At 37.1% G+C, this 22,172-nt stretch overlaps 1 long non-coding RNA gene across 1 annotated transcript in view; it reads right to left on the bottom strand.

Annotated features, from left to right (window-relative positions):
- Positions 1-735: 735 nt before the first annotated feature.
- Positions 736-22,172, bottom strand: part of LOC122200223 — a 36,962-nt gene continuing 15,525 nt past the window's right edge. Inside the window, exon 4 of the long non-coding RNA XR_006193753.1 lies at positions 736-999. This is a non-coding gene — a long non-coding RNA (uncharacterized LOC122200223). The remainder of the gene's footprint in view (positions 1,000-22,172) is intronic.

Below are 22,172 nucleotides of genomic sequence, written 5' to 3'. Positions count from 1 at the left end.
ACTCATGAACTGGGAGGTCATGACCTCAGCCAAAGTCCCACGCTTAACCCACTGAGTCCCCCAGGGACCCCCTGGGGGTACCACTTCTGCCCCCTAGTTTCAGCCACGTTGGACGGCTCTGTCCCGGAAACGCCCCACATGATGCCTTCTCCAAGTCCCTTCCGCTCCATCTTTGCCCAAAGGCTGAGAAGCAAACCCGGCACTTTAAGTTTTTTCTAATTTTTATTTTGTGAGAGAGAGAGAGAGACAGACAGACAGATAGAAAGGGCGTAAGTAAGTGAGGGACAGAGAAAGAGAATCCCATCAGGAACAGAGGGAGGGAGGGAGAGAGGGAGAGAGAGAGAGAGAGAGGCGAGCGGGGCTCATGTGACTCGGGACTTGAACCCACCAAACCAGAGATGACCTGAGCCGAACCAGAGGGTTAACGGCTGCCCCCAGGTGCCCGACCCCCGCACTTAAAGGACATACTCGCGCACTGTCGCACTCGGAGTACTTGCCTGCCAGCGCGGACGTGGCTGCCCAGGGTGAGAACCCAGGGGCACGCCGGGTCCGGATGCGGGTGCAAGTCCTCCCCCGGCTCCGCACGGTGCCTGCCGGCTCGGCTCTCCGGGTCATAGGCGGGTCACGCGCCGGCCCGCACAGCCTGCTGGGAAGACTGGCGGCGGCAGGCATGCGCACTGCTTCGCCCTGGGGGGGGGGGGGGAGGGGGTATAATCTCCCGCACAAATACCCAGCTTCGGTTGTCGCCGCAGGAAGGCCCTTGAGGGCCGGGGTCGTGTGTCCCTTCCCCTGCTTGTTCGCTGGCTCTGCGGAGCGTGTCACCCCCGAGCTTGGCCGCTGGCATCGCCCGCCCGAAGGCTTCGGGCCTCCCTGCGGCCGGGCTGCGTCCAGCTGCGCACGCGCAGGACTTACTTTCCGGAACCTCCTGTGTTCCCTGAGGTAAAACCGGTCACTGCGAGGACTGCTTCCAGCGCTGATTCCCGGCCTCCTCTTGTGTCCCTATTTGAGGGGCAGGTGTAGGCCGTCATCATCTGACATAAACACCGCGCTTCACCCCGGCCCCCAACACACTCTCTCCTGCTTGGCTTCATTTTCCTTCGCGTCATGGGTTCTCTCATGGATCATATTTTTATTTGTAACTTCATCTCCTTCCACGGGAAGGTAAGTTCCATGTGGGTAAAGTCCTATTTAAGAATGAATACGTTAATGAAAAAGCAGTCATTAATGGCACGCAGGGCTCTTGGGGGACTCAGTTGAGCATCCGAGTCAATTTCAGCTCAGGCCACGATCTCATGGTTGGTGGGTTTGAGCCCCAAGTCGGGGTCTACGTGGAGCCTGCTTGGGATGCTCCCTCTCTGCCCCTTTTACCTACTCACAATCTCCCCCCCCCCCCCCGCCCTTTAAAATAAATAAATAAATAAATAAATAAGGCGTGAACTTATACCTGTATATCGAAAAATCATCTGGTATCAATATTTCTCTAGGTTGGTGGGAATATGGGTGTTATAAGGCTTTGTTTTCTAGCTTGTCTTTCCTAGCTTTCAAAATAATGTAACGTAGTTGTCTGTTAATTTTGCAAAATAAAAATTTTAAGCAAAAAAGAAAAGTCATCTGAATATATTAGCAACAGAAATGATGAGATATTTTAACATGCAACTTTATGCTATACGCTTCAAAGGTGCAACATATTTTCTAACTGAATTAATTCTAGTATTCTGTGAATTTGGACTGTGTCGGGGAGGCCATATGCATTATGGGCGTGTATTGAACCATTTTTGCTGAGTATATGGTGATCACGGGATTTCTGTTTGGAGCTCAGACACTGCTGCTGTAATTGTTGAAATCCATTATTAGTATCGTTTCCAGATTTCGCAGATAAAGTATATTTGAAATTTGAATTTCAGATAAACAACAAATATTTTCATGAGTATATCCCAAATATTGCATGGGTCATACTTACACAAAAAATATTCACTATTTCAAATTTGACTGGACATCTGTATTTTATCTGATGACGAAAATCACTGGCATGCATGTCCTGCCTGCCTGCCTCACAGTTCTGAATGTTGTCTACCTTTTGCGATCAAAGTCAGGCAACTCTAGCTGGGCCACCTCAGCCTGTGCTTTGCTGTTGATATATTTTACCACTAGAGGGATTATTTCCCCTTTGTTTTGGGCTATTTGTAGAAAGGTAAGAAAAGATAAGAAAGATGAAAGGAGAGCCCTTTCTTTCCCCTGACTCCAGTAAAACAGAGGATCTGAGCACTCATGCTTTGGCCAGAACTTCACTCTGTGAGGGAGCTTTGTATGATGAGCTGCTCCCTGTAGTGGAATCAGCCACCCGTTTCGGTCTTTAAGTTGAGTCAGGAAGCAGCAGGTGGCCGGGAGCAGCGGGTGTCCACAGGGCTGCTCATGGGGGAACCTCTGTCGAGGGCTATGTTTGCTTCTCTGTTTAAATTATTCATTGGGCGGAGATAGTTTTGACATTTCCAGTGATCAGCATTACTGGGTTGAAGACTTGATTTTAAACCTGTGTGATTCATGTGGGCATCTAGCATCTAAACTCTTGGTTTTATATGGTTCAGGCCTTGGGTAATGTTGTCCACTGAGACCTGAGTAAAATAGTTTTTTGGCCATGAGCTACTTTATACAGTGGTGGCAATTGTTCTGTGTAAGAATGTACAAAAGTGTATAACTTTCTCTAAAAAGTTTAATTTCTTTTTTGCCTTAATATTCTTTACTTAGCAGACTGTATTTATACTCCCAATTTTAATCCCAGGCTAAAACACCATCAGTTGATGTGTGTGGGTTCCTTCATCTGACGAGGGGCCTTAGTTTACCCCCAGGACTTTAAGAGGCGGCTGCTGGATTAGAGCTGTGTGGCTCAGGAGGCAGAGTTGAAAATCTCTCAGTTATATGTATTGTTTTTTTGTTCTCCCATTTGGCCTATAAACTATGTCTAGTTTTGCTTTTCTAAAGATAAGTAGAGCTCTGTGAGGAAATTGCATTCTTAGAATTATCAGAGCAACGTGAAGAGCAAACATTTATAAAGAGAGTAAATATTAAAAGAACGGGCAGTGTGGTGTAGAGCTTAGATTAAATAGTATTTGGTTTGCTTTGTTCTCTTACCTTTCACATTTTGCTTACTCAGAGGCGCCGTATGAAACAGAAACATCCATTATTGTATACACTTTGGGTTAGCAAGAGAAAAAGTGTACTACTTGAAGAATATAAGTGCTCAGCCTCTGTGTCCTCAAGGCTACTCCTCCCACCCCACTCAAATAGCAACAGTAATAGTAATAATAATCTTAGTTAATGTTATTAATATTGATATTATTAATAGTTAATATTTTCAAGTAGTTACTATGTTCTAATCATTTTTATGCAACATTTTATTTATCCTTCCTATTCATGGAGAATTGCAATCGTGTTGTTAAACTTCTTTTACCAGATCATAAGGTACTTAAGGATGCTGACTGTCTTTGAATCCCTAGTACCTAGCTAGCATAGTGCCTGGCTCAGTGTATTTCCACAGTAAGGGGAGAATAAATAAATAAGTAAATGAAAAGACTACATACTTATTTAAAATTACTAGAGGAGAATAATATTTACTGGATAAGCCATAGTATTTAGTCAATTTTTAATCATATTTTAAAATTATTTATATATATTTTTTCTTTTAATATAGTATTTGATTCATATTAAAGAATAAATACAAAGGATAAAGCATGTGATTAACAGTTAATCACAATCAACAATCCAAATCAGGTCCTGTATCATTACCAATAACTCTTATGTACTTACATGTTCCTCCCTCATCCAGCCTCCTCTCCCCCCCATTGTGGGTAATGACTTCTGAAATTTTGGTTTATAATTCTATCACTTTCATTCCGTATATTTTTATTACATGCATATATGTGCTTAAATAATGTACTGTTTAGCTTTATTTGTTTTTGAGCTTTATAAAATGTGGTATCATACTATATGAAGCCTGGAGAAATGTGGTGTTTTTCACTCAACATCATGCTTCTAAGATTCCCCTATGTTGTTACATGCAGCTGTAGTTCATTCACTCTTACTATTGTATACTATTCCATTGTGCAAATAAACCACAACTTACTTATTTCTTCTCCTATCAACAGACTTTTGGGGTTTGGTTTTTCACCATTTTGCTAGTAAGAAGAATACTATCAATGTTCTTGGACAAGTCTTCTTGCATATGTGCTAGAATTTCCTTCAGGCATATACCTATAATTAGAATTACTAAGATGAAGTGTATGTGATTTTTCAACATTACAAGATAATACCAAATGCCTTAATAAGGTGATCACCTTATATCATTGGGTAAACCAGAACTAAGAATTCAAAATTAATCTAATTCAAAGTTCTTACCTTATTTTCTATTCTGAACTTTGTCCCAGAAACCGTATATATTGTTAAAGGGAAAACTTTCATTAAAAAATCTGTTGCATTTCTATACACTAATAATGAAGCAGCAGAAAGGGAAATTAAGAAAATAATCTCTCTTACAGTTGCACCCAAACCAATAAAATATCTAGGAGTAAACTTAACCAAAGAAGTGAAAGACCTGTACTCTGAACACTACATAACACTTATGAAAGAAATTGAAAAGGACGCAAAGAAATGTAAAGACTTTCCATGCTTATGGATTGAAAGAACAAATATTGTTAAACTGTCAATACTACCCAAAGTATTTTACAGATTTAATGGAATCTCTATCAAAATACCAATGGCATTTTTCACAAAGTAGAACAAAAATCCTAAAATATGTATGGAGCCACAAGAGATCTCTGAATAGCCAAATCAAACTTGAAAAAGGAAAATAAAACTGGAGGTATCATAATTCCAGATTTCAGGTTGTATTGCAAAGCAGTCGTTATTAAAAGGGTATGGTAGTGGCATAAAAATACACATAGATCCATGGTGGAACGGAAAACCCAGAAATGAACCCACAAGTATAATGGTCAGTTAGTTTCTGACAAAGGAGGAATGAATATCCAAAGGTAAAAAGACAGTTTCTTCAACAAATTGTGCTGGGAAACCTGGACAGCAATATGCAAAAGAATGAAACTGGACAACTTTCTTTAAAAAAATTTTTTTTTAATGTTTATTTATTCTTGAAAGACAAAGAGAGACAGAGCATGAGCAGGGAGGGGTAGAGAGAGAGAGAAGGAGATACAGAATCTGAAGCAGGCTCCAGGCTCTGAGCTGTCAGCACAGAGCCTGATGCGAGGCTTGAACCCACAAGCTGTGAGATCATGACCTGAACTGAAATCAGGACGCTCAACCGACTGAGCCACCCATGTGCCCCTACTGGACAACTTTCTTACACTGTTTGCAAACATAAATTCAAAACGGATTATAGACCTAAATGTGAGACCTGAAGCCATAAAATTCCTAGCAGAGAGCATAGGCAAGTAAACTCACTGACATCACTTGTAGCAACTTTTTTCCATATATGTCTCCTGAGGCAACGGAAATAAAAGTAAAAATAAACTGTTGGGACTAACATCAAAATAAAAGTAATCTGCACAGTGAAGGAAACAATTAACAAACTAAAAGGCAACGTACTGAATGGGAGAAGATATTTGCAAATGGTAAATTCTAAAAGGGTTAGTATGCATAATATATAAAGATCTTACACAACTCAACACCCAAAAAGCAGATAATCCAATTAAAAATGGGCAGAAGACAGGAACAGACATTTCTCCAAAGAAGACATCCAGATGGCCAACAAATACATGAAAAGATGCTCAACATCACTCATCATCAGGGATATGCAAATCAAAACCACAATGAGATATCACCTCACACCAGTCAGAATGGCTAAAATTCACAACACAGGAAACAACAGGTGTTGTCAAGGACACGGAGAAAGGGGAGCCCTCTTGCATTGTTGGTGTAAATGCAAATTGGTACAGCCACTGTGGAAAACTGTATAGAGGTTTTGTAAAAAATTAAAAATAGAACCACCCTATGATCCAGGAATCACACTACTGGGTATTTACCTCACAAGTAAAAACACTGATTCAGAAGGATATATGCACTCCAGTGTTTATTGCAGCATTGTTTACAATAGCCAAATTATGGAAATAGCCCAAGTGTGTATCGATAGATGAATGGATAAAGAAGAAGTGGACAGAATATTATTCAGCCATAAAAAGAATGAAATCTTGCCATTAGCAATGACATGGATGTAGCTAAAGAGTATAATATAATGCTGAATGAAATAAGTCAGTCAGAGAAAGACAAATACTGTATGATCTCACTCACACGTGGAATTTGAGGAACAAAACAAATGAGCAAAGGAAAAACAGAGAGGGAGGCAAACCAAGAAATAGACTACAGAAATAGAAATAACTACAGAGAACACTATGATGATTACCAGGGGGTGGGAGGATGGGGGGATGGGGGAAATAGGTGATGGGGATTAAAGAATACACTTATGAAGAAAAACAAAACAAAACAAAAGACAACATTTTACTAATCTGAACTGAGTGTCCTGATGGTGGTATATGGTCTACAAAGGAAACTTACTAGGTAAGGTCATTGAGTGATGTCTTTGTAAACTAAAAGTCTAAACTCTGTAGTGGTTGCAAAAATACGGAATGTTATAATTAGAACAGTCCTGAAGACTCTTCAGTTCCCAAGAGCTACTCATCATCTAAATCCCCTGAGAACAGAAGCATTATTCTGCAATAAAATGGCAACAGTATTTCCACTCCTGCTAATGTGAATGGCACCCTGATACACAGTAAACTGAATGTGTCTCCTTAGTTATTTCTAGGGCTTCCCTCACTCATAATTTACTGTTCTCAAGATTGTGGACTAGTCTATAGTTATAAAATTTTTTACTGTTTATTTTTGAGGGAGAGAGAGAGGGAGACTGCAAGTGGGGAAGGGACAGAGAGGGAGAGACGGAACCAGAAGTAGGCTCCAGGCTCCAAGCTGTCAGCACAGAACCTGACACAGGGCTTGAACCCACAAACTGTGATCATGACCTGTGCTGAAGTTGGACGCTTAACCAACTGAGACACCCAAGCACCCCAAACTAGTCTATAGTTATATTGTGAGGATTGGAAAAGAAATATCAGTTTAGTGAAATTGACTTCTAAAAGAATATCCACATACGCTCTGAGAAAAAAGTACTCATATAGTTAATCACACACATATGGTCATGTCTTTATCAGGCAACTGGACATACCTGCTGCATATTGGACATTTTTGACTAGAGAAGAATCTGTATATTAATCCAGTTTTCATCTGAACTAAAAGTACTATGATCCATTTGGTAGATTATTTCCCAATGGGTTCTAATTGTAATCCAGATTTTTAAATTGACTGTAGTGTTTAGATTCAGAAAAAAAAATGACATGGTGTAAATATTACCAGAAAACAGATCTTCTATGTAAGAAACCATTAGCACTCTGTTTGTACACAGATATTACTCCCTCAAGTGTTGTGTCTATGTTACTGAATTGATCAAATTATTGGTCTTTTGTTTGAAATTTGTCACTGAATTTCATATTCTCATCATTTGTAAAAGTTAAGAGGGCTAAACAAATGACAACAAACCTATTCTGGAAAATAATTTTATTAAGCACTATATATGTGTGTGTGTGTGTGTATATATATATATATATATGTATATATATATATATGTATGTATATATTTATATATATATGTATGTATATATACATATATAGTGTTATTGAGCACATACCAGTGTGCCATGTTATGCACCAGATATTATGGATGCTAATGGCAGGGGATGCAGCTGGACCAATCCCTATGGAGCAGAGAGTGGAATTTATATTGTAATAAATAATGAATTCTATTAAATGCCAAGTGAAAACTGTAATAATTTGGGGAAGAGAGACTCATCTTTTGAACAACTTATTTGTCTGTATTTATAAATATTATAAATAGAAGCTCCAGAGAGTCCTTTCATTTTGTAGTTTCTTGTTCTGAATAGCTAGATTTGCTAATATTAATGTGTTCAGATGCCGATTTCTAATTAGTAGAAACATTTTTTTTGGTTTGGCTCACACCTTATCTTTACTGTTTATGAAAGTGTCTAGCATGCAGTAACTGCCCAGTTACTATGCACTATCACCATTTAAAATAATAACTATAAAAAATATAAAATATATTAAACCAGTACAATGGTATTCAATATCTAGTGCCCAGAATTAATGGGAAAAATTAAACTATCTGAAAATATTGCTTAATAACCAAAATGTCTATCTAATAGAGTTTAATTTAATAATATCTTCATCATAGCCATACTCAAGGCATGCTCAATATTCCTAAAATAATCTTGCAAATGAGAATTATGAGAATCTAATGACATGAAAACTATGAGACACAAGATTCTTCACTTGAGTAGTTGTTGGGTTTTCCTTAAAACAGTTCCCTATATTTCCATAAACACACACACACACACACACACACACACACACTAAATCTTTGACCCAGATTTGAAAATTTGAAACTCACTGACATATACAGCATGCCTAATTTATTATTAATTTCTTAAAAGAGCAAAATAGATGACAAACTAGATGATAAATCTAATTATCTCTTATTTTTCCTCCTCTCCCTTCTCCACCTCCTCCTCCTCCTCCTCCTTCTTTTTCTACTTCCTTCAAATGTTGGTTCCTATTTTTCTAGGGAAGTCATTAAGCCACAGATGAAATAGTCACTCATTCACAACATACAAATACTAGTAATCAGTGGAGATCATAACTCATGGTGAATCATGAAAATTACTGCTTATCATTTGTGAAGATCTTTGTAATTTGTAAAATGGTTTTTATATATATTATCTGACTCACCTCTTCCTATGTGCCTCTGTAACTATAAATTCATTCATGTGTAACAGATCAGGAAACTGAGATTCATTTCAGTTATGACTTTCCAGTATTTCATGATGAATAACTTGGTATCACCCTTTCATAGTTAACTTACCTTAATATTGTTTCTTCCATTATTTGTATATGTATATATATGTTATTTACTTAGTTTAATGACAGTATACATAGAAGATACATAAAAGTTTATATCCTATTTACTTATTGCAACATATATTTATATTGCTACTTAGGCTTTTCAGTTATCCTAAATATATAATGTTTTATTGAGAAGATGTGAATCAGGTACTCCATTCAAAAATATTTTTTAAGTCCTTATAATTTGCTGTGCACTAGGTACTGAGAATGTAGCACTGAACTGGCATTTTGTTACCATCAGAAACTTTAAAGAAGTTTTTAGATGTTGTTTTCTAAATGTGATAAATATGAAGAAAAAACACTGAATGCACTATTCATAATAGTAAGCCTGGGGCGCCTGGGTGGCTCATTTGATTAGGCGGCTGACTCTTGGTATTGGTTCAGATCATGTTCTTGCGGTTTGTGAGTTCAAGCCCTGCATCAGGCTCTGTGTTGACAGTGTGGAGCCTGCTTGGGATTCTCTCTCTCTCTCTCTCTCTCTCTCTCTCTCTCTCTCCCCCTCCCCCCTCCGCTGTCTGCTGCTATCTCTCAAAATAAATTTAAAAAACTTAAAAAAACTGGACTTTTGCCCAAGATAATTAGTAAGGGAGCTATTTTTTAAATGACTCTTGATATATAAATTGCTTCCAAATAGGTTGTAAAATTTACACAGTTACTGTGTATAATAATGCTTAATTTCTCCAAATTCTTATCATTTCACACATACACTCATGTATGTACAGTATTATATGTGCTAAATCAATTTTTGCTAAATTGATGTGATAAATGATAAGTAGTGTCTTACTATTAATTTATTCAATTTTTAAAATTTTGATAACTAATGAAAATATTTCACTCTATACTTTTTTATAAATTTATTTTTTCTCTTGTGTGAAACATCTGTTCATGTCTCAACCCATTTGGATTCTGAGGTATTACACTCTAAACAGAGGGGCCCCACTACATTTATGGAGAATCTATGTTTACTGATTTTACCACCTTTTCCACATCTTTAACTCACATATTAGCTATGCTTTAAATAAATAAATGTGCTAAATATTAAACATGGCATAGAAATATCTGTTCATATACATATTCAAATGCATCTTAACATGTTGACCCTTTGCCCTTTATTATTTCTTCTATTCAAGTGTTTATTAGCTTCTCTTAGTCATTTCCTATTCCTTTTAGTGCAGCAGTTTAATTTTCTCCTTCAAGAATCTGTGTGTGTCTTGCTGAGGTTTTGTTGTTTTTCTGTTACTAATGGTCCCTTATGGGGACCTTATGGTCCCATAATGGTCCCTTATGGTTTCCGGGCAGCCAGGGACAACATGTGGGAGACAGAGCTGCCTGCATCTTTTCTAACTGGCCACCTTATTTCTAGTTGGTTTTTAGTTTGATCATGGTGTTTTCAAAATAATATCATCAGAAATTAAGGGTTTTCTCCTACTTTTCAATATTTATAGGTGCTATTTTACTTTCCTCGCGTATTTGCTTCAGATAGACAAGATTTTGAATAGTGTGCAACAGCTTGTGATAATCCAGTCTTTGTGATAAAAATAATTTGGAAAGATGAATTAAAACACAAATTTCAATACTAGATGGCTTCTGACCCAATGAGGGCTGTAAGGGAAAAAATCCAGGTGAAGGGAGAGTCAGTGAACTGAGCTGATGTTCTTTCCTGAGTCACTTCATCCTCTGGGTTTGTGCTGACTGGTGGGATGGGGCAAGACACGGAACCCAGACTTTGCCTGGGAAGAGGAAAGCACTAGGTGCAGAGAAATCAGTGAATATTTTAGTTTAGATTTATGGGGCTGTAGAACAAAGTTGAAGACTCAGGGGCCACTAAGGCATAGCTGCTTTTTTGCCTAAAAACCTTTGCTGAATTTGAAATCGTATGTGGCAAGAAAAAACACGATGCATTTTCCTCTTGAGAGGTGTGGTCTATATTAACAAATGCTTTGAGAAGTCCCTCAGAAACAAGAGCTATTTAACTTTGCTATCCTGTAATTTTCCAAACTTACTTGCTTAAGGTGTTCTTTATTCATAACCAAAAACATTCTTATCAAACAGTTTGGGAAAATGCTGCATTAGAATATTATTCAGTACATGATGACAAATTCATATATGTGTCAACAGACCACAGCATCTCTGAATATAACTTCTAAGTTAAACTAAGTTATCAAGTTGTACATAAGTTTATTTTAACACTAGAGGAAGCACAAATAATTATGAGACTGAACTCATGACCAAAGCACAAATAATTAGATTCTCAAAAAATGCACTTTACTGAGTTTAATTTTGACAATAAAATAAGTACATATTTATATTTGTAATGATATCGAAGAACAGTATTTGATGCCTTTGCCCACATGATTTTAATTTGTATAAATTAAATTGATATGAATGAACTTCTTGGATAACACCCAGGGAAAAAAGCTATTAAGAATCACACATTTATTCAGAATATTTGCACAAAATATTGTACAATTGCATGGAGTTAATTTAATCAATTCTAATAAAATGAAATGTAGGTATATGAAAAAATATGAAGCAAAAACTAATGGTAGCAAAATAAATAGGAAATGAGTGAGATAAACTTGAAGTTAACTAATTTAAATAGAACCAAGCAATGTATTAAAATCAACTTCGGATCTATATGACAATAATGAAGCAGCAGAAAGATGAATTAAGAAATAAGTCCCATTTACAATTGCATCAAAACCAATAAGATACCTAGGAATAAACCTAATCGAAGAGGTGAAAGATCTGTACTCTGAAAACTATAAAACACTGATGAAAGAAACTGAAGAGGACACAAAGAAATGGAAAGATATTCCATGCTTATGGATTGGAAGAACAAACATTATTGAAATGTCTGTACTACCCAAAGCAATCTATACATTTGATGTAATCCCTATCAAAATACCAACAGCATTTTTCACAGAGCTAGAACAATCCTAAAGTTTGTAGGGAACTACAAAGACCCCAAATAGCCAAAGCAATCTTGAAAAAGAAAAGCAAAGCTGGAGGTATCATCACAATTCCGGACTTCAAGTTATATTACAAAGCTGTAGTCATGAAGACAGTATGGCACTGGTACAAAAATAGACACATAAATCAATGAAACAGAATAGAAAACCTGAAATAAAGCACAATTATATGATCAATTAATCTTCAACAAAGCAGGAAAGAATCTCCAGTGGGAAAAAGACAGTCTTTTCAACAAATAGTGTTGGGAAACTGGACACCCATAGGCAAAAGAATGAAATGGACTACTTTCTTACAACGTACACAAAAATAAATTCAAAATGGATTAAAAACCTAAACATAAAACTTGAAATGTTAAAAATCCTAGAAGAGAACATAGGCAGTAAACCTCTTTGACTTCAGCCTTAGCATCTAGATATGTCTCCTGAGGTGAGGGAAATACAGGCAAAAATAAGCTATTGGGACTACAAAAAATAAAAATCTTCTGCACAGTGAAGGAAACAATCTGAATAGAAAAAGATATTTGCAAATGACATATCTGATAAAGGGAAAGTATCCAAAATCTATAAAGAACTTGTCAGACTTAGCACCCAAAAACAAAATAATGCAATTAAAAGTGCAGAAGACATGAATACATATTTTTCCAAAGAAGACATCCACATGACTAACAGACACATGAAAAGATCCTCAACATCATTCATCATCAGGGAAATATAAATTAAAACTACAATGGGATATCACCTCACACCTTCAGAATGGCAAAAATGAACAACACAAGAAACAACAGGTGTTGGTGAGGATGTGGAGGAAAAAAACCTCATCCACTGTTGATGGGAATGCCACCTAGTGCAGCCACCGTGGGAAATAGTATGGAGTTTTGTCAGAAAGTTTAAAGTAGAGCTACTCTACAAACCAGCAATCATACTACTAGGTATTTACCCAGACAATGCAAAAATACAGATTTGAAGGGACACATGCACTCCAATGTGTATAGCAGTGCTATCAATAACAGCCAAATTATGGAAACAGCTTAAGTGTCCACCTACTGATGAATGGATAAAGGAGATGTGGTATATATATGATGGACTATTACCCAGCCATCAAAAAGGATGAAATCTTGGCATTTGCAATGACATGGATGGAGCTAGAAAGTATTATGCTGAGCTAAATAACGCAGAGAAAGACAAATACTATATGATGTCATTCATATGTGGAATTTAAGAAACAAAACGAACAAGCAAAGGGAATAAAAAAAGGGAGAGACAAGCCAGGAAATACACTCTTGACTACAGAGAACACACTAATGGTCACCACAGGGAGGTGCACTTGGGATGGGCATTAAGGAGTGCACTTGTGATGAGCACTGGGTGATGTATGGAAGTGTTGAATCACTATATTGTACACCTGGAACTAATATTACACTGTATATTAATTAAATGGAATTTAAATAAAAACTAAAAAAACAGCTTTGGGGATACAAAGTAAATATACAAAAATAAATTGCATTTCTTATATACTAGCAAGGAACCATACAGAAAGGAAATTACAAAAACATTTTCATGCACAGTATCATCAGAAAGAATAAATTATTTAGGATAAATATAAATTATTTAGGATAAAAAAAGAAGTGGATGACCTATGTACTAAAAACTACAAAATATGGCTGAGAGAACTTAGGGCACATCTAATCACATTGGACTTTTTAAATAGAAATTTAGGAGGTGATCCTAAAAGTTATGTGGAAATTCAAAGAACTTATATTAGCCAGAACAATATAGAAAAGTAAAAAGTTGGAGGACTTATGCTCACCATACACTATACAATGTATGATGATATCAGTCATCAAGACTGTTGGTATTGATATCAGGATAGACATTTATGTCAATGGAATGGAAGAGAAAGTCCAGAACTAGCACTTATATTTATGGTTAGTTGATTTTCAACAAAGCTGTCAAGAAAATTCAATGGAAAGAGGATAGTCTTTTCAATGAATGTGACTCGAAAAATTGGGTATCTTGTGTTTAAAAAGAAAAAAACAACTAGCTTCTATTCTTACTTTATGCCATATACAAAAATTAACTCCAAATTGATCATCGCCCAAAAGTAAAAATGAGAACAATAAAACTTCTAGAAGAAAACATAGGAGAAGTAAGGACACCTTGAGATAAGCAGAGATTTCTTAGGTATAACACCAAAAGCATGATACAAAAGGAAACAACCGATAAACTGGATCTTATCAAAGTGAAAACCTTACGGTCTTTAAGAGACAAAATTGGGGCGCCTGGGTGGCTCAGTCGGTTAAGCGGCCGACTTCGGCTCAGGTCATGATCTCGCGGTCTGTGAGTTCGAGCCCCGCGTCGGGCTCTGGGCTGACAGCTCAGAGCCTGGAGCCTGTTTCGGATTCTGTGTCTCCCTCTCTCTCTGCCCCTCCCCTGTTCATGCTCTGTCTCTCTCTGTCTTAAAAATGAATAAACGTTAAAAAAAAAAAAATTTAAAAGTTAAAAAAAAAAAAGACAAAATTAAGAAAATGAAAAGAGAAGCTAAAAACTTGTTGAATATGTTTACAAATGATGTAGTTGATAAAGGGTTTATATTCATCATACGTAAAGAATGCTTGCAATTGAATAACACACAATCTAATTAAGTCAATTAGAAATTTGTATTAATTGGCAAAATATTTGAACAGCCATTTTACAAAGAAGACATACAAACTAATAAGCTCATTAAAAGATGTTAAATCTCATTAGCCATTGGAAAATGCAAATTAAGACTACAACAAGGTACAGCTTCACATCCACGGGAATGGTTACAATTATGCTGACCAAACTCACAGCTGGAGCCCTCATACAATCCTGAGGAATGGAGTAGTACACCTGCTTTTGAAAACAGTCTGCAGTTTCTTTAAAAAGTTAAGATAATTTTACTATATGATTTAGCAATTCTAATCCTAGGTATCTGCACAAAACAAATAAAAATACGTGCTCCCCCGCAAATAGTTATTTGCCAATATCTATAGCAGTACTGTTTACCATTGTCCCAAACTGGAAACACCCACATATCCATCAGCTGCTGAATGGCATGTGATGTAGCCATAAAGGGCATACTACTTAGCAGTAAAAAGGAACAAATTACTGATACCTGCTACCACATGGCAAAACCTCAAGAATACTATTGCTAATTGAAAAAGCCAGACAGAAAAGACTATATATTGTGTGATTCTATTTAGGTCATATTTCCAGAAAAGTCACATCTATAAGCAATAGAAAGTGAATCAGTGGTTACCTACAAATGGGAGTAATGATTGGGAATGGGCACCTCGCAACACTGTGGAAGGGGGCCAGAGGGAGTGAGGAAATGTTCTGAGATCACTGGTGGTGTGGGTGCACAGCTTTGTGAATTTACTAAAAATTGCTGACCTCTACAATTGCAACAGATAAACTTATTGGTATGTAAGCTGCTCGATAAAGATGTTGAAACAACCACTACCACCACAAGAAAATAGACTGTAAGGCAAATATATTTTTATAATAAAAACTGCAAATGTAAAGTATAAATCCTATAAATGGACTATTCAGTATTTCTGTAACCTTGGGCCAATCACTTCATCTGTTGGAAGCTCAGAGATCTTGTAGTTAAAAATTCTTATAAATGAAGAAACTAAATTTTAGTTTTATAGAGATCTGATGAAAACTCTCTATTCCATCCTGTTGGTCAATTTCTCTGTCCCTGTGCTGTTTTAACTACTATAGCATTCAAAGTGAGTCCTGTAGCTTTTTGAGCAAATTCCAGCAGATTGCATATATATAGCAGGATACATGCTAAAAATTAAAAGCAGCTTTGGGGCACCTGGGTGGCTCAGCTGGTTAAACGTCTGACTCTTGGTTTCAGCTCAGGTCATGATCTTAGGGTTCGTAAGTTTGAGTTCCACATCCAGTGCTGACAGTGTGGATCCTGCTTGAGATTCTTTCTCTCTCCCTCTCTCTCTGCTCCTCCTCTGCCATGTGTAGTCACCCTGTCTCTGTCTCTTAAAAAAAAAAAATTTAAAAGCAGCTTAAACAACATATCCCTAAAAAATATATGCATGATAAAATGTTATTAAGAATAAAGACAAAGAATGAGTATCAGCCGTTTGGGGGAAGTATTAAACTTGAGCGGGGAAGAGGTGGTATTCCTGGTGTTCATTACATCAATAAATAAATAAGCAAGCACATATACACAAAAAGAAACTAAGTTTCTTCTCTGAACTATAGCAAGTTGTGTAAAATGTTGTGGAGGTTATAATTTGTAAAGGAAATAAGCAATAGGCACAAATTATTTATAGCTGAATACTTACTAATGTTTAAGTATGGAAAATGATGGGTAGAATCTAGAGTTTACAAAGCACTTGCTATATTCTTAGATTCCTCTAATCACTAGAATGCAAGCAACCTACATACTAGAGTCTCAGCTTTCTTCGTACACAATTGGGATTCTAACACGTCAAGTGACTTCTCCAAAGTAATGCAACGAAAAAACAAGGAACTTGACTCAAACCCTCCCTGTAAGTTCCAGGTTCTTTTCACTGTCGCTGCCACCTCTCGAAATGCAGAGCGTGAAAGATGATTACACAGACATGTTATGTGAGAGTCAAAAACTGAAATGTTACAGTGGAATACACATCATTTTGGGCCCCCCTGCATGCAATACCTACACTGGTTCATACTTGAAGCATTCGGATGAGCTGAACCCGAGTAAAAATGTTTGTAACGGATTTTACTTGGAACGTGCTTTTCTGCCACTTCAGTTTTAAGTCTGAACTTTGCTATCAACAGAATGATCAGCTGCTTGATGACTGCCTTTCGATTGGCTCTTTATATAAAACATGAATTGGTGAAGGGGATATTTGGGGCATTTTTCCCCCCAGGACATTTGGACTACTTTAGGGTGGGTGTTTTTCTTCCTCTGTTGGGAATAGGCAATTTGGCAGGATTCAGAGACCCTAACAGCAGCCCTGTGGGCCCTTGTGGTCAGTGGAGCTCTTGTGGTCAGTGGGCCCCCTGGTGGTTAGTGGGCTCCTGGTGGTCAGTGGGGCCCTTGCAGTCAGTGGGCCTATGAATGGAGGTCACTCCAGGCACTTGGCTTCCTTGCCAAGTTTATAATAATTGTTAATTTATGGAACATGTTCACACAAACTCTTCAATTATTCATACACCTTAGGGTAGGGTTGGGCAGGGAGTAAATGACAAAATAGATTTTTTCTTTGCAAGTTATGATTGAGAGACTTTTCTAGGTACCAGAGCAATTCAGAAATAGATCTGCATTCATAGTTCAGTTGTGTTAAATTATTTAACAATAAAATAGCTTCACACCAGATTTAACTTAGAGAAGGAGATGCATTTCCTAAAGTCTTAACAATGATTTTTAATACTGGATATATGAATTTATTGTATGTATTCAAGTTTATAAATGTGATTTTCTGCTTCTCTCCTTTGCAAAAAAAGTGATACGGCTAAATTTATACCCCTTTCATATATTCTCCCTGCAAAGCTACTTTTAATTGGATACTATATACCGTAAATGATTGAAATATATTGTTTTTCTATTGTTGTAAGCTTAGTGGTTACTTTATAAATGTTTATTAACAAGTAGTAGAATTGTTATTTCAGTGCAAATGACTTGAATTCATGTTCCACCCAAAAGTTCTCATTTACAAGTAAGGAAATTAAGGTTGAGAGGTTAAGAGATGTGCCCAATGCACAGAAGTCCATAGCTAGTGGGTGAGAGACAGGATTATAACCGAGGTCACAGACCCCATCCTGCGTTCTTCACACCCTAGCTTAATCCAGACTAAATGTAAGACGTTCACAGCACAACGTGGTTGCTGTCCTATTATTCTGTCAGTATTGGTGAAAAACCTGGGCTGGGCATTCATAAACGAAAACACACATAGATTTTAAACATTTTATTTTAAATTAAAACCCTAAATGTGCATTTTTCACCAATCTTTTGATGTGGGAGCCAGATACGGGACTCTTGGTACAAGCTCATTAACTGGATTATTCACAATTTTTCTTGAATAAGTCATACCAATAAGACAGCATTTACTCTTCCAGCATCCATTTCTTTAGGGTGTTGGAGAACGTAAACACACAAAGTCATCTGAGTGCTGAATCTTTCCAGATTTTTCTCCTTCTCCCACCCCATTCTTTTAAATTGTCAGCCCCACACAGTAAGGCAAATTCTGCCTACCTCCCTTCCTCCCTCCTCCCTCCCTCCCTTCCTTCCTTCCTTCCTTCCTTCCTTCCTTCCTTCAACTGACTAGACTTGATGGAGTCCTCTCAAAACCTTCAGTTTGGTTCTTAAAAACAGCAGCTTTCTTTGTTTCCCTGCTCCCATTTCAACTATTTATATACTAGTTAATTAAATTACAGCATAGCAATAATAAGTGCAGCTGGCATGCACAAACTTGGAAACAACGCTCAACCCTTGTAAACATGACTTAACTGTTGGGACCATTAATGCTGGAGCATCCTGGAGAGCTTCATGCTGACTCTGAGTGCTCAGTATGTGAAAGAACCAGGAGAATATGGAGCAAGGGAACCGAGACTCCCATTAAGAGCTTTTCCTGAACATTGTAATTATAGTGCCTATATCGTGACTAAAATAGCTTATTTTTCTCCGATGGTAACATAACACGTTTTCCTAAGTTCTAGTTAACATACAGTGCGCTGTTGGCTTCAGAAGTAGAATTCAGTGATTCGTCATTCGCATGCAACACCCAGTGCTCATCACAAGCGCCGTCCTTAATGCCCAACACCCATCTAAGTGCATCCCCCACCTTCCTCCCTCCATCAGCCTTCAGTTTGTTCTCCATATTTAAGAGCCTCCAGTGGTTTGTTTCCCTCTCCCTTTCCACCCCCTTCCTATATCATCTGTTTTGTTTCTTAAATTCCACATACGAGTGAAATGATATATTTGTCTTTCTCTGATTGACTTATTTTGCTTAGTATAATACATTCTTCTAGCTCCATCCACATCTAGTAAATGGCAGGATTTCATTCTTTTTGATGTCTGGTAATATTCCATCAGATATATACCACATCTTCTTTATCCATTTATCAGTTGATGGACACTGGAGCTCTTTCCATACTTTGGCTATTGTCAATAGTGATGCTATCAATGTTGGGGGGGAGGTGCACATGCCCCTTTGTGTCTGCATTTTTGTATCCTTTGTAAAAATACCTAGTAGTGCAATTGCCAGATTGTAGGATGATTATATTTTTGATTTTTTGTGGAACCTCCATACTGTTCTCCAGAGTGGCTGTACCAGTTTGCATTCCCACCAACAATGCAAGAGGGCTCCCCTTTCTCCGCGACCTTGTCAACATCTGTTGTTAACATCCTGAGATGTTAATTTTAGCCATTCTGACAGGTATGTGGTGGTATCTCATTGTGGTTTTAATTTGTATTTCCCTGATGATGAATAATGTTGAACTTCTTTTCATGTGTCAGCCATCTGGATGTCTTCTTTGGAGAAATGTCTATTCATGTCTTCTGCCCATTTTTTCACTGGGTTGTTTGTTTTTTGGGTGTTGAGTTTGATAAGTTCTTTATATATTTTTGATACTAGCCTTTTATCAGATATGTCATTTGCAAATATCTTCTCCCATTCATCGGTTGCCTTTTAGTTTTGTTGGTTGTTTCCTTATCTCTGCAGAAGCTTTTTATCTTGATGAAGTCCCAACAGTTCATTTTTGCTTTTGTTTCCCTTGCCTTCAGCGTTGTGTCTAGTAAGAAGTTTCTCTGGCCGAGGTCAAAGAGGTTGCTGCCTGTGTCTCTTCTAGGATTTTGATGGTTTCCTGTCTCACAGTTAGGTCTTTCATCCATTTTGAATTAATTTTTGTGTATGGTGTAGGAAAGTGGTCCAGGTTCATTCTTCTGCATGTCTCCATCCTGTTTTCCCAACACCAGTTTTTGAAGATACTTTTTTTTTCCCATTGGATATTCTTTCCTGCTGTGTCAAAGATTAGTTGACCATATATTTGTGGGTCAATTTCTAGGTTTTCTGTTCTGTTCCATTGATCTGAGTGTCTGTTTTTGTGCCAGTACCATACTGTCTTGATGATTACAGCTTTGTAAATAGCTTGAAGTCTGAAATTGTGATGCCTCCAGTTTTGTTTTTCTTTTTCAGGATTCCTTTGGCTATTTGGGGTCTTTTGTGGTTCCATACAAATTTTAGGATTGTTCTAGCTCTGTGAAGAATACAGAACCTCTTTGATAGAGATTTCAGTAAATGTGTAGATTGCTTTGGGTAGGATAGATATTTTAACAATGGTTATTATTTCAGTCCATGAGCATGGAATGCTTTTCCATTTCTTTGTGTCTTTCTTAATTTCTCTCATAAGCCATCTATATTTTTCAGAATACAGATCTTTTACCTCTTTAATTAGGCTTATTTGTAGGTATTTTATTGTTTTTGGTGCAATTGCAAATGGGATCAATTCCTTGATTTCTTTTTCTGCTGCTATGTTATTGGTGTATAGAAATGCAACAGATTTCAGCTGGTTGATTTTATATCTCGCGACTTTGCTGAATTCATGTATTAGTTTTGGCAATTTTTTGGTGAAGGCTTTCAGGTTTTCTACATAGAGTATCATGTCATCTGCAAATAGTGAAAGTTTAACTTCTTCCTTGCTGATTTGCATGCCTTTTATTTCTTTTTGTTGTCTGATTGCTGAAGCACAGACTTCTGGTACTGTGTTAAATAGTAATGGTGAGAGTGGACATCCTGGTCATATTACTGACTGTAGGGGAAGGCTCTCAGTTTTTCCTCATTGAGGATAATATTAACTGTGGGCCTTTCATATATGGCCTCTGTGATGGTGAGGTATGTCCCTTCTATCCCTACTTTTGTTAGGTCATGTTTTCAAAAATATGAAGAAAAGTAATGTTGCCACTCTGAGATTATATCATCATTAATAATTCGTTGTAGTTCCCTCCAGTCTTTTTGTGGTCATGTACATTTTTATTTATAGACTTGGGATCATATTGGACATATAATTTCATTTGTATTTTTTAATCATTGATTTATAGTATGGGTATTTCCTACATTAACCATTTTTCAAGATGTACATTTATAGTGATTTCATAGGATTTCAATAAATTTCCTACCTGATTGCATATTATAGTATGTTTAATTATTTCTAAGCCCTTCCTGCAGTAATTTTAAAGAAGTAATGCCAGAATGAATAAAAACATGGACATTATAATCAAACCCACTAATTATAGAACATGGCACATAGTGTAAATGCCTAAGCACATAGTGTAAATGCCTAAAAGTACTAGTGACAAATATATATATACATATAAATATGAAATACAATAATATAAGTATAAAACATGTATATGTATAGTTTTTCCATCCATAACACTTTGGGTATTGATTGGATTTGCATTATTCCTTCCCCCTTCCCGGAGGATGGAAGTTCTAATCATGGCTTGGTCTTTCTGGTACTCAGCCTTCATTCTGAAGTCATCAGGTAGCCCAACAAGAGGCATCTTACTAGAAGAAAATCAATCCTATCACTCAGGAAATGTCAAGGGCTTCAGAGCTCTGTGGCAGGAACTGGGGGCAAGACCCACACACATATTTTCTGTTTTTTCCCACTCGCTAAGTCAACAAGTATGATTACTTTGATTGTGGAGCTAGTTAGCTGATGTCTTAGTTTTACTAGTGTCAGTAAGTACCTCTTGTGATTTTTTCCTCTCTAACAATGTCTTTGAGAATCATTCATTGCGTGTTCCTTGTGTCACTCAGCTCAGGTGTGTCATCCACCCACTTGTCCTAGCTGGGACCCTGCAGGAGAGACTGTACCTGTCATTACGTGATAGCATCTGAATGCAGTAGTGTTCTTTGTTGTTGATGTCGTCGTCCTCTTTGGCTAATCTAGTTATTTGAACAGTATTACTGATTTGTCCCCTTATTTTCTTTGAGCTCATTCTTATCTTAACTGCTACAAAGATGAAACTTGAAAATCCTCTGTGACTGAAGTAATAAATAAATTGTCTGTGGTTAAATCCCCAAATGATTCTCATTGCTTCACTGAGGTTGATTTGGTTCTCTGCATTTAAGTAAGAATCTCATTAACTTTTCAAATACACATCAAAGATGTATATCATGTCACACTATT

This window comes from Panthera leo, chromosome D1, assembly GCF_018350215.1.
Source record: "Panthera leo isolate Ple1 chromosome D1, P.leo_Ple1_pat1.1, whole genome shotgun sequence".
In the NCBI taxonomy this organism is placed as follows: Eukaryota; Metazoa; Chordata; class Mammalia; order Carnivora; family Felidae; genus Panthera; species Panthera leo.
The sequence above is the reverse complement of the archived record's forward strand: the minus strand, read 5'-3'. Positions and strand labels throughout refer to the sequence as shown.